Source organism: Augochlora pura, chromosome 10 (genome assembly GCF_028453695.1).
Source record: "Augochlora pura isolate Apur16 chromosome 10, APUR_v2.2.1, whole genome shotgun sequence".
NCBI lineage: Eukaryota > Metazoa > Arthropoda > Insecta > Hymenoptera > Halictidae > Augochlora > Augochlora pura.
The window spans coordinates 24,079,833-24,093,138 of record NC_135781.1 but is presented as its reverse complement, the minus strand read 5'-3'; the positions used below and the strand labels follow the sequence as shown (position 1 = coordinate 24,093,138).

General features: G+C 43.5%; 1 protein-coding gene across 2 annotated transcripts in view; it reads left to right on the top strand.

Moving 5' to 3' along the window:
* Positions 1-13,306, top strand: part of Cv-c (RhoGTPase activating protein) — a 386,165-nt gene that overhangs the window by 284,431 nt on the left and 88,428 nt on the right. The gene's annotated exons all lie outside the window — the stretch shown is intronic.

Genomic DNA, 13,306 nt, shown 5'->3' with positions numbered 1-13,306 from the left:
TTATCTTTTAATTTATTCTCTGCTATAAAAAAATCCCGCGCTGGGTATTAAAAGAATTGCTTGATAATGAAAAGGTGCACCAATGTAATAATAGTTTTGTGTCAGCGATTCGACGAATTGGTCGGATAAATGGCACTATTAACGAGTTGTCTTCTGGTCGCGATCGAGGTAAACAGGTATCGCGTGGCCCTCGATTATTACATTATTAATACACCAGACGGTATAATGCGCATGTCGCGGGTCTATTATCGGTCCGTGAAATGATTCGCAGTGTTATATACATAGGCTATCTACGACCGCGCCAATTATCGTATCAATTATCCGTATCATTTGGTACTGTCGATAATAAATCGCACGATCAATCGTCAAGCGTTTTACGGATTATCAAGAGTAATTACAGCCTAATGGCACAACTATTAGTTAAGCACTCTGTTTACAGTTCGATCGTGAGAACAGCGTATTTTCTATGCATATCAATCACTATGCTGTTAACGCGTTTCTTTTCAATCGAGCTAATTAGCGGGGTTTTCTCCACAGCGACGTAATTGCTATCGATTACGTCGATACCATTGAAAATCAAATATTTTTCATGGAACGAAGAATGCACGAACGGTACCCGGTAATTAACGAGCCTCTCAGAACTTAATTAATAGATGTAACACTGCGGTGATCCAACGGCGGTGATAATTAATCACCCCGTTTTTAGTCCAGTCTCACGCCGTCGCGAGTTAGTCGCGAGTCGGTCGCCCGTGGCGATTAGAAGGTTATAATCGTTATGTAATTCATTAATATTTTGTCAGCGCGCAGAGATATCCGTTTAATTAAATTCTCCCGGCTGGAAATACCGTCGGCGATCCTACGAGAACATATATCCTAATTGCTCGTGTTAAGTAGCTCCCCGTGTTCGCCATTCGTTCGGTTGATTAGCGGCCGAACGTATTTCCATGAGTGTGCAATAATCACTTCCGCCTTGCGACTACCGTTGCAGCACGCCGCTCCTAATACGCGAATTAATCAAACAACTTAAAACCACGTAACAAGCCTTCGTTGTTACCCGGTATGCTAATTTCGGGCCTATAATCGCGCGAATCGACCTCCGGATGCAAAACGAGACCTCTTACCGTCTGCTTTTTCACAGTGAATCACGTGAAATAATTCTTCCCTCATAATTCCGGCGAAGTAAAAAATTCGACTGCTTGTAATATTACTGGGAATAGTATCCATAATTGCATTAACCTATTATCAAGCTCTCTGGTCTAAGACGGAGTCGAAAGATACTCGATAGAAATTGAAATATCGACAAATACATAAATGTATATTATTCGTCGTCACAGAATAGAACAGCTTCTATTTGTTATTTCTCTATAAAATTTTAACCATACATGATAAATAATCCTAGACCAAATTGAAAAGGAAAGACTATTTAAAAACCACGTAATTAAATTGCAAATGTTCTATATTCAAATTTCGTTTTTTTTTTCTGACGCGAGAATACGGTGTTACGGGGTTCGTTCGAACGAACTACGGAAAGGTATTCAAAGGTGAGGGACGGTTAATGAGAGGGGGGAACCAAAAGCTTCCCGTTTCAAAAGTCTTTTCTTCCATGGGACAGAATTTGCATGAAAATTTCTCGGAATAATGTCGAACGTACAAGATAGATGCGAAAACTGGCGGAATTTATGTTACGCATTGTGAATCTTTCCGAGAAGTGTTAACTGACGAGTACAGTTCCATCATTGTCGGCCGCTTGCTAAAACTTGTACAACATGAGCGTTCGAGTATTTTGATTTTTGGAGCCCGGCCAAACACTTTGAAATAAACTCGAAGGGTTTAAGCGAGCAATTAGTATCCAGCTTTCCGAGAAGCTCCATACTCTATTTGCATTAGCGGAGAAAACGGAGGTTCTCGCGGAAATATTTAAACAAATCCGCTGTCATTAATCTGCGTACCATCTTACCACGATTCGCACTTTGTTGCCCGTTCTCTGAAATATTTTACGGCACTATTTAATCGCTTAATATCATCCTCTAAAATGGGAACTCGGTTTAGGTTGCTTAAAGTACTGCGAATTCTCTGGGCATTTCTCGTATGTTATTTGAAATGTTAATCATATTATTAGAGATAATGATAAATTCACGGATACATGTCTAGTTGGAGTACAGATGGAATAGTCTTAATCAATTTAATTTTAAGATTATTAGTATCATTGAAATAAAGATAATTAGATTAGGATAAGATGATTATTCAGTTAAGTTTAAGAATTCGATTAAAATATTATATTGTTTAGATATTATATAAGTAGTATTTCGTTATAAGTAGAAAATTCTATAAAATACGCAACGAAGCGTTAAGAGAAATTATTGTACCACCTATCAAGTAGTTAATGCATGACTAATTACATATTACCGTTCCTGGCAGGGACACGATATAATTCGCTGTACAACATTGATTATCTAACCGTGAGATAATCGAGCCACTACGTCGAATCTGATAACGGTAACTATTGTCCAGGACTACTATTTTAACACCTGGTCACAACAGTTCCATTCATACAGCCGTTAGGTCGCCGCTATTAATATTAGCCCTATTAATACTGCGTTAAAGAAACCGGAGGGATAGGACGAACGAGAAATCAATATCTCGAATTAAAGGTCAAATGCGAGCCCTACGCAGGTACCTTGGGTAAAAAAAGGCGGCGGATCAAGAGCGAAGGTGTTTTTTTTACCCCACGCTGAGCGAGAAATGATACGCTGCCCGTGCTACCGTGGCCGTCCGCGCAAACAATGCCCAACCTGAACGATGTCGAGGTGCCGAATTTCATGTTCGAAGGCGTACCTTTAATTTTCGTTTTCGTGTCCGTCCCTTCTCGTTGCATGATGGGCTCGATCACGGCTAACAAGGGAATCGTGTGATAGATACACGCCGATTTTGATAAAACCTAGCATTTCGCTTTACAATACTCTAAGCGCCACGTCACCCATACACAGGTGACAGAATCATTTGTCCAAACTGAAAAATTGACACAAATTTACTACTTTGTCTAATTTTATTGAGTTTTGCAAAGAATGTTGAAACTGTTATTGACATCATAACTTTTAAATTTGAATTTGGTGAAATAAAATCCTTTAAACTCTTCGACATGAACGCTTACAACGACAGAAGCTATTAAAAAGTAGTTTAAATAGTATTTATATTATTTAATGACCGGTTCGGATAAAAGAGTCGATTGCTCCGTTAGATTAAGAAACGGACAAGAACGAGATACAGCTAAATTGTTAGGCAAGTTCGGCGGACACTTGTGCAAAGTTCCATGAAAATACGGCGTGTATCAGCGACCGGGGTTCTCCTCTGAGCATAACCGCTGGTACACGCGCGGCGCGAGCGGCCGATCGTTTTGTAATCGCAGGTGTTAGTCAATTTTTCCCGTTCGCCATTCATACGGACCGGATAAGGATAAGGCTTGGGCGGCTTTCCGAGAGCGGAAAATTACACGTCTGCCGACGACAGGCCACGCTGCGCTTTCCAACGCAACGAAACACGACCGATTACTCCACCTACGACGCCAATTTCAAACGGCTACGGTAAGGATAACGGAGTTGTAATCGAATTCAGACAATGCCAGGCCACCAAGCAGTTTTGCATTTCGAACTGATTGCAATTAGCCCGTGGGCGAATCCACTGATATTTCGGCGAATTAATTTATCCAAAGAATTGTTGGGCAAACAGTTGCAGAGGTGATTTGATGAGATTGTTCCTTGCCGTCTCTATGAAAATAATGTGGTCTTTAAGCAATTTCTTTTGGATAAATTAGTTCACATTTTTAATAATTGAGTACTTTGTGTAAAAGTGCATACAATATTGGATTACTTAAATATATTTACTTGTTGTGTTTCCGAAAATTTCTGAATAATAGAAGATAGTGTACTTAATATACGATTCATTTACGATACTACGTAATTTAATAATATCTAATAATATCAATTTTTTTAACGAATCCAGAAAATTCGTTATTTACCGATGTATGCGCAATTGAACTATCCGCATCCAGGTGTAGCATCGAAACTGTGTTAAACGCAGAAATAATGCAAATTACACGTGTTCCTTACCACACCGAGGTTAGTAAACCGTGTTATTTGGACACCTATGTTGCACGAATACTGTTGCAATTCTGCAGCGTTACATCGAAACCGTGTTGCGACATAGTCTCGACTATACAATAGAATCGAACGCCATCCGAGTTGAGGTAACTTAAATCGAAATATGTCGAATCGATCGTCGAGATTTCGAACCGATCGAACGGGTCGAGAATTCCCCGAGTGTTTCCCCGAGTGCTAGTTCCGATTGAATCCTGGTTGCATAACCGATCTACGATCAACAGGGAGACAAGGATGCCCGGGGCTGTCCCGGTTCGTGACAGGAACACATCGTGTAATCATAGCGCGGCTCGGCGCGGCGGACGCAAGCTAGCAAGGGAGTGATAGCGATAACAAATCTAAGGGAACGAGGGCATGACAGATCGCTGGCTTAAATACACCTCGCGCCGTTGCCTCGTTAAAACGAAATAATATCGGCGGGCATGTTCACCACCTACGGTTCATTCTCCGGGTAGACCTAGCCTCCCCGAGCCAGAGGTAGGCTAGGTCGGGCTACGTGTCCCGAGCTATTACCAGTTAATGACTCCCGCCACGTTCTCTTCGCCTCGCCACTTCCTTATTCCCTGTCGAGGGCAACTTTCTTCCTGTATCATCCAGATACTCGTTGGCGGCCGACCTTAACTCTTCCGACTGTGCACGTCGAATTTCGACGGCTTCGAACTCGAACCGCGATAGCCTCGCTCCAGAAGTACATATTCTCTGTTTGTCGACCGGCCAGCTTTCGAATCTTCTGAAACAGATCCAGATACACGCTTCCTTAAATACACACTCGCGTACAGTGTACATTCTAGATTTCAATCTTCCATTCGATCATCCAAACTTTCATAGATAAAGAAACCTAACTCCAAGGAAACGTCGTTGCACCCTTTTTCTTCTAAATAAAATCTAGAGAATAATTTGAAAGGACGAATTTGAATCTAATAATACGCGATACCGCGTGACGTGGCAACAAATTTGTTGCCAGCATTATTGACCAACCCACTAGAAAGTGTTCGAAACGTTCGGAAGAGTTTCGAAAGTTTGGCGATCGGATTTTTTTGACTCTGGCGAAGCTGTCGCTGTCCAGTCCTTGCGAATCGGTAATTGATCGTCCGGAGGTTTTGAAGAGGTGACGAGGAGAGGCTCGATGACGGCCGAGAAAGCTCGCGTGAAAGGATTCGTTTATGATTTAAAAGGGAGGAGGTGTCATTTCACGTTGGTTCCTTCTACGCAATTCGTGATCGGGCGTTAAGAGATGGAAAGAGAGAGAATTCCGCCCGAGGAGGAGGATTGCTCACGAGGGAAACGCGCGATCGATGGTGGCCCGAGAATCATACCTGCCGTCACCTTTTAATTGGGATTCGTATTGAGATATATTGACGAGGCGACGAAGTTGCACCCTTAATTGATCTTGATTAATTATTTCATTCGAGTACTCGGTGCTTTCGGTTGTACGTGCAGTACAACCTGGCTCGTTCCAGAGGTCAATGAGATTCAATATTTGAATATTTGAAAAGCGTCTTTGTTATGCAGAAGACATACTATATCACTGTACTTTCCTATTTGATTTGATTGTGTTGGGATGACGAGGTTGGGAGATGAAGTTGTGTCTTATGTTTTAAATAATTTACTCCAACTCCACGCGTCAATGAAATCAACGTATATCAATGTAATTTATTGCAATTTGAACATAACACAATATTAAACTTTATGACTATATTAAAACAATGAATATTAGAGAACTGTTAAACTTCTGGTGTTACTGACTCGATAGGCTGTCCCGAGGCGACTGACCCATTCCTTTGTAAGCCCTTGGTTAAATAGGAATGGTGGTGCAATAAACGTCAGGTCAAGACGGCACATTTCCTGATGAGTATGTATTGTGCATTTCGGTGCAAACTCCAACAGATTGAATTAAATATTTCATTGTTATATTTAAAAAATTTTATTTCACAGATTTCACGAATTAAAAGTGAAATCATATTATATTATATGTATAAAATGCGTTTGGAGAAGCGAGGAAATTGTATTCTAGGCGACGCGCTTTGTTCGTGCACACGGTTTGAAAGTTTGCTGAATTTCTGGGTTGCCTAACGTTGCCAGCATAACCCCTTAAGTGCGTAGGAAACCCCTGTGACCACGGGGGTGCTAATTTTACTCGCGTCTCGCGACTCGGGACCGCAAATGCCAGCAGCAGCAGCAGCAGCAGCAGCAGCGCGCGAATGGCCCTGATCGCGAGAGAGAACTCTGAAATACTGTGAATAGAGAACGGGAAGACCGAAGACTGAAGACCCGTTGTGAAAAGAGAACACTTGCAGGCCATTCCGGGTTCCCGTGTCCCGTGTCCCGTGCGTATACGCACACGCGTCCCCTTTGTGTCTCATTGTTACCGGGAAGAAAAGGAAGGCTAGCTGGTACACCCGATACGAATTGCCAATACGAAACGGCCTTTGCTTCAGGGACGGTTACGCAGACACGCGCCCTTCGGAATGCGAACCTAACGAGAAACCATTCTGAACGCATAACTTTATGTTTCAATGGGAAGCGAAAGTCGACTCTTATCCGTCCCCAGATAGATTCGTTTCTCCTACATTGCAGACGCGTTTTACGGAAGCTTTTAGGAAAGTCTCTTCCCCGATTCTTCTGGCACAATGCGCGATAGCAAATGTATTTATTAATATCTTATTCGCGGGATGCGTATACACGTTTTACTTGTATCTATAAAACCAGGCGATAATTATTATCGATATCGTTGTACACTTTCGTTCGCTCCACTGTCGGCGACAGAGCATTGTACGATCGTACAGTTACAATAACGACGATATCATCTAGCTCCGAGACGGAGCGACTTTTGTGCTCTGATGTAACTTTTGTACATTCAAAGCAATTTTTCCATATATTTGAAATTTTATTTTCAAAGAGCTCACTTCCGGGTGCTTGCACAAGGCTCCTGTATGGAAATGAATAGACTGCGGAGTCAGCTGCTGGCTCGCTAAGCTGTGCACCGTGTGTAATATCCCAGTGTCTGAATATACCTCGTTATATACCTTGTGTCCTATAAATTATTACTCTTTGTATCGCGGGCATTTAGGTTTGCCCCGTATTCACAGTTTTAAGCTTTCTTATTAAAAGCGGGCGACTGAGTAAATGGATTGCGAGGATTAACTTATCGCCGTTGAATGACGTTTCAATTTCAGATGAATCGGTTTTCTTGTTGAAACACGCCCGGTCCGCGGGCGCGGTCCTTTAATTTCAAAGGTGCCGCGCGTTTACGCTAATGAAATATTAAATATGCTGATCTTCCTGGAACGCGTTCAACGAAGAAATGCAGTGCAAAGCGTCAAAAAGGGCACGGTGAACTATGCAAAGAAGCAAACCGGTTCCGTGGGTTCCAACTTCCAAATCTCCATAGGGCAGGACCGAGTTTCCTCTTCTCTTTTCTTTTTTTTTTGTCCGTTCCTCTTTCTTTCATCCTTGTCACCGCGACCGACACACCTCGCGTTGCGTTATTCTAGCGTAGAGAGTGGTAGTGTCTTTTACACCCTGCAGATCCGCATATTTTACCCTCAGCCACTCGTCCCGGACTGCCAGTCGGCACCTTTTGCCTAGCATAATGCGTAGTTATCTTCCGAGAGAATCGCGGATTGAAAAGAAACCCGGTGACCTTCGTGTGTTCCAGCCTTTTCGAAAACTGACTATTCGAGAAATCTGAAAAAAATAACAGGTCGCGTCCGATGTCGTTTTAAATTAAACGATGTCGACGGGAATGCTCGGACGAATTTTCGTTTCGAGATCAGATTATCGTGCGCTGTAAACAGGCATCTTTAAATGCGTATCAAAATGTCTACACATGTAAGGAAAAACGCTAGGACGTTTCAAAAATTTTAAGTTTGTGTACTAATTAAATGATACAATACACGGCTTGTATATTCATCGGAATATAACACATTGGGCAAGCAACGGATGTTCACCATAAATTTCCTATTTTTATTTATCTTCCGTTATACATTATTTTATGTGAAACCGAACATCTGAAATTATATCCTTTTTTTTTCATTTTACTTGAAATAGCAGAACACACCGTGTGAAAACAATACAAGAGAAATATCCGATGAATTTGGGGAACACAATTCGGTATGCGATACAACTGTCACCGAAGTTAACGATTAAATGGATCGCTCGTTCCCAAAATTGGTGCAGCATAGTCTCTGGAATCGGTTCGGAGAGAGAAATGATATCGCGTGTCATCGATACGAAACGAATGCCGTGCGTACCAAAGAAATCAAAGCGGCATGAAAGTGGTTAAGAGCGAACCATTAGCTCGACGCTCGTTTCAGATTTTACAATTAATTATTAGTCCGAATAATGTAAGCAAAAAGCGGGCAACCCGCAAGAGGTAACTTTTTCATGGCAGCGTTCCCGTGATTTATAAATATTGGATGATTCGAAAGTTCGCGTTCCCGCCGATCGCCGTTGCGAAAAATGAAAGGGAACACGCAGTCCTGCACTTTTGTAAGACTATTACGTGGTTGGGAGAACATAAGAAACTTAATGCGTGCAGAAAAAGGAAGTGGGATCGCTGAATCCGGATTAAATGATAAGCGATACGTTTAATGACGTTGGATAATATAATCCCATATTAAAATTAAACAGCATTGAAAGCGACATTGAAGCTGACAATAATAATATAATCCGAATATTAAACATTCCATTGCGACATTTTTTTTACTTTTCGCCGTATATATAATAAATCTAATTTTCTCGTAATTTTGCAATGTATCTTTTATTGGAAAATTATTGAAATTGAAATTGAAATGGAATTCTCTATTTACGATAAAATGGAGGATCTTCGAATGAATGCTAAAAAGATAAAACATTACAATAGGGTAGTAAAGATGAGGATGATATCCGCTGGAAAAATCTACATGTAATTTGTAACAAAGTAAAAGGGTGTTCGTCGATTTCTAAGAACGAAACAGGAGGATCATAGGTCTCAGAAATATGTTACAATTCAATGTGGTAATCAGCAGCGTGTTTGGGGTTGGATTCGCTAATAGAATGATTACGTTCCCGGCCATAATTCGAACCCCGTCGTGAATTACTTGACGCGAGAGCTATCATTTGTAAAATCGAAATTATGTGCTCGAAGGCGACGAAATCCATTAGCGAAGGGGGTGTGGCGTGCAATAATTTATGCCACGTGGAGGATAAATTCATACGCCCGCATGTGAACTTTCGCTCACCCCCAGATTAAACGAATTTTCAAACGCGTCACGCTACCCTTTGGCTCTCTCGAATTCTCTTAAATAAAATGGTAAACCGACTATCGAATGCTACACGAAATTATGCGCCAGATTGAATCAGTCTCTCAACAACCTAACGAATACACGAATCGCGATGAAAAGAAAAAAAAACCGTCACGATTTCTGCAACAATCTGACATCGTCCAACTGATCTCACTATTTCATTCTACGGCGGTGCAATTCTTTCTCTACCACAATGAAAAATCGTCACGTAACGTTTCTTGCGTCACCGTTCCGGCAGATTTATCGGAAGGCCTCGTACGAGACCGAAATTATGCGGCCACTTTGTGGGAAGGGTGCGAGCAAGAAGCTGGTTAGCTCGGAAAAAGACATTTATCATGTCCTCGTGGACGATTATCGATGCATGCGAACGCAGGCCGTCGCTTCGAGTCGCGTCGCGTCGCGTCCGAGTAACAAGCGGAGAAACGGCATAATGTCCATTGCGCCCCGCTGATCAGTTTTGAATCGTCGGTTAGCATGCTCGGGGGCGAGGATCGGCTCGCCTCCCGGTAAAATACCAGCGGAATTCGTATTCCGTGTAGCCGAGGAGATAAATCTGTGCCGGCCGATGGCAGCAAGGATGAGCCCAGAAGAAGGATAAACAGAGGAGCGGTTCGGTCCGGCGGACGAGGACGGAGGACGGAGGACGGAGGACGCAGGACGCAGGACGCAGGAGGCTGAGCCGCGGCGGGGGTAGCCGAGGAGAAAAAGAAGAGCCACGCCTTTGTCCTGGTACGTCCACCGATCTTTCACCAGGAAGATGGAAGAAAAAGAAGATTGCGGTCTCCCCGGCTCCCTCGAGCCGTGTATACGCGCTGACCAGCGCAGCTTTGTCGATACGGTTCTTCTTTTAAAACACAAACTACGCTCCCGTGCGGTATCATACGGGCCGAGGGCCCTTCTCTCCTCTTCTTCGACCGGGAGGAGAGCTTTCGAATGTTTTGTACATCGGACTCGTCGTTTTTCGCTCGCCGATCTGAAATTTAGTATGGGATGGGACTGACGCGGTTAGACGTTTCGACGTCCTTCACGATTCACGATCAAAGTGGACGATACCGAGGCCGACCGACTGCCGCATCCCGGCACGACAACTTCTACAACTTTCCGTACCGGCGCAAGACTTTATATCGTGCGCGCTGGGTGCCGTGCCGTTTCTCCTGTAGTAAACTTTTCCGACCCGCGATGCTTCCTGTATATTTTCGTTGCCTATTAAGTAGAGCGAGAACTCGCTGGAAAAATAGAAGGGGGCGGGTGGCAGAAATTTGGGTTGGTAAGCAGGGAGAAAGAATCGTTGTTTTCGAATAATATTCCCTCGCTGAAAATAACCAAAGCGTTCCTCGGGATATCGAGGGCACGTCGGAACTCCGTGGCTCGGCGCACGCGAGAGGGTGTGGCAATGGCAGCGGCAGCGGCAACGGCAACCACGAGCGAAGAGGAAACGCGCGTTCACCGACAGCCCATGAATTTCCGTTCCATTTAAGTACCTGAACTGCACCAGAACCGTATTGTTTCGCGTCACATTTGAATGCTACTTGAAAATTTGCGCACTGCTGCGGCCGGAGATATCGCGTCTTTTGCAGCCGGCACCCGTGAAATGTCCTGCCGCGAGCGCGGCTGATGTAAAAACCGCTGAAAGCAATATTCAAAAGCGCCAATTGGGGCCGCGGTTTAAGAAGAGAAGTCCGCGAGTTTCCGAAAATATTGCGACGGTTTGCGAAACGAAGAAACTGCGATGAGTAAGATTCGTGCAACGGCGGGCCGTAAATCGCGCACAATGTAGCCGTATACAACCACGGAACAAAGGTGGACTTGTCGAGGAACGGGGTCGGATTGCAAAAGAACTTTCGGTAATAGGGGCGAGCAGATAATCTTCCGTTCTAGGCTCGGCGATAAACCAATAAAATGATAACTAGAGATCCAGGCTAGAAACGGGCAGCCGAGACGTTACATCAGCTCCGACAGGCTCGTACGTTCGCTCCTTTGTTTCCCGTGAATTACGCTCTAATAAAAGAACGAATCGGCTGGAATAAGTCTGAAACTTCCCAACCGCGGTTTTCTTCGTCGCGTCGTCGAGAAGACGTCCGTCGGGATCGAGAAACGAGGGCCGCTCCTTGAACAGCCGAAATATATTCCCGGAGCGAAAAAATAAATAATTTGCTTGCAAAAATGAAGGACCGCCGAGATTGTAATGAAACGACCACTTACGGGGGACCGGAGGTAGGTTCTGCCTAAATAACAGGCGAACCCAAATTACTTCGGCACAATTTTCTTTCCTCGTCCCCTCCGGAATGTAATTTTTTTGTTTCACGGTCGAGCATCGATTCGGTGTATTACCGAGAGAATCGCCGCGCCAAGAAAGAAATATCTCGAGAGTTTACACGGATATTTAAACCTATTATAATTTACCCACGCATACTGCGAAGTCCGTTACTCCCTGTAACCGTCCGTAGCGAAGTTGAGGTGATCGTCTTTGCGGTCGACATTCTTCTTTTCTTCTCGGCTTTACTTCCCCGTAGAAATTTTTGGCAGCGATCAATTAATTACAGAGACCTTGACATTTTTATCGCTGGATCGATATACAGTGTGTATCAAAATTATGGTACTTATGGGAAGTGAGGGATTCTGAAGGATCGAGGCTATTTCAAGCAATTTTTTTTTCTTAGCGAAAATGCGATTCACGGCCTTTTTTACAAATTATTGATGTAAAATAGCGTATACACATGTTGACGCATATACGTATATACACAAACACTGATCAATGTTTTAACTAATATAAAAATTGGAAAATAGTACCACCAGTTACACCCCGAACGTATACCAACTTCCTTTTGCAAAATTAAATATCAAGAATGCTAAATCGCGTGCTAATCGAGTTTATTTGTTTGAAAAATGGGCCATCGGAGAACTCGGAGCAGCGATGCATCGACTGCATAAATTGGAGTCGTCTGTACAAGACACGCGAATTCCTCTCTAGCTAACAAAGTACAAGGATGGGACTGCCCCGGCCGTTCTACATATACATACATAGAAACGGAACGAAGTGGGCTGGCTGGTACTTCAGCTTCAGAATCGAGCAGCGGCCGCGGCGTCTTCGCGTTCACACTTCCGCATTAATCAGCCGGGATGCGTAGCCGTAGCCGTAGCCGTAGCCAGCGCTCCGAATGCAAAAAGCCCGGCGTAGCACGTACGATAACGAGCGACTGCTGTCGATCGGGTTGTCCCATCGACCCGGGTCATTTAATTAACGTCTGTCCGGAGAATCAGCGAAAAGCCTCGCGTTCGTGGAATCATACGATATGGCTGACCGGCTGAAACAGGAACATCGTCGACCCGTCTCCGTTAGCTATCCATTTGCATACGACGCTGGGGCGGTTGCTTCTATGTCCTTGTCCTCCACTTCGTGACGCGACGCGACGGTTTCGACGAGACTGGTATTCGAATGCGAGCTTCGAAAATCCACCTCTTCTTCTACGCGACATCAAATTTTTACAATCTTGTTCGGGAAAATAACGTCGTATTGTTTATTGCGACTCGTTCTTGTTGAAAGGTTTTGAATTAAAATTTTAATACACTTTATTTTTAATTCAATTTAATACTTCAGAACATCCGCGTATCCAGTAGAATAAGTGATGTATAACAGAACTACATATACAGAGAAAAATATATACAATGGTAGTGGTATTCCGAGGTGGCAATCTCACGGTCCGGTTTCTGCTTTTGAACTGAAAAATCCGTGGGCCTTCGTCGCCAACAGCTCACCCTCATAAAGAGCCATAAAACAGTTCGCTGGGTCTGTTTTTCCATCGGTAGTCATCGTTGAAATTCCAACAGTTCTCTTTATACGAAGCTCTGAACATTTTTGTTTTTAAA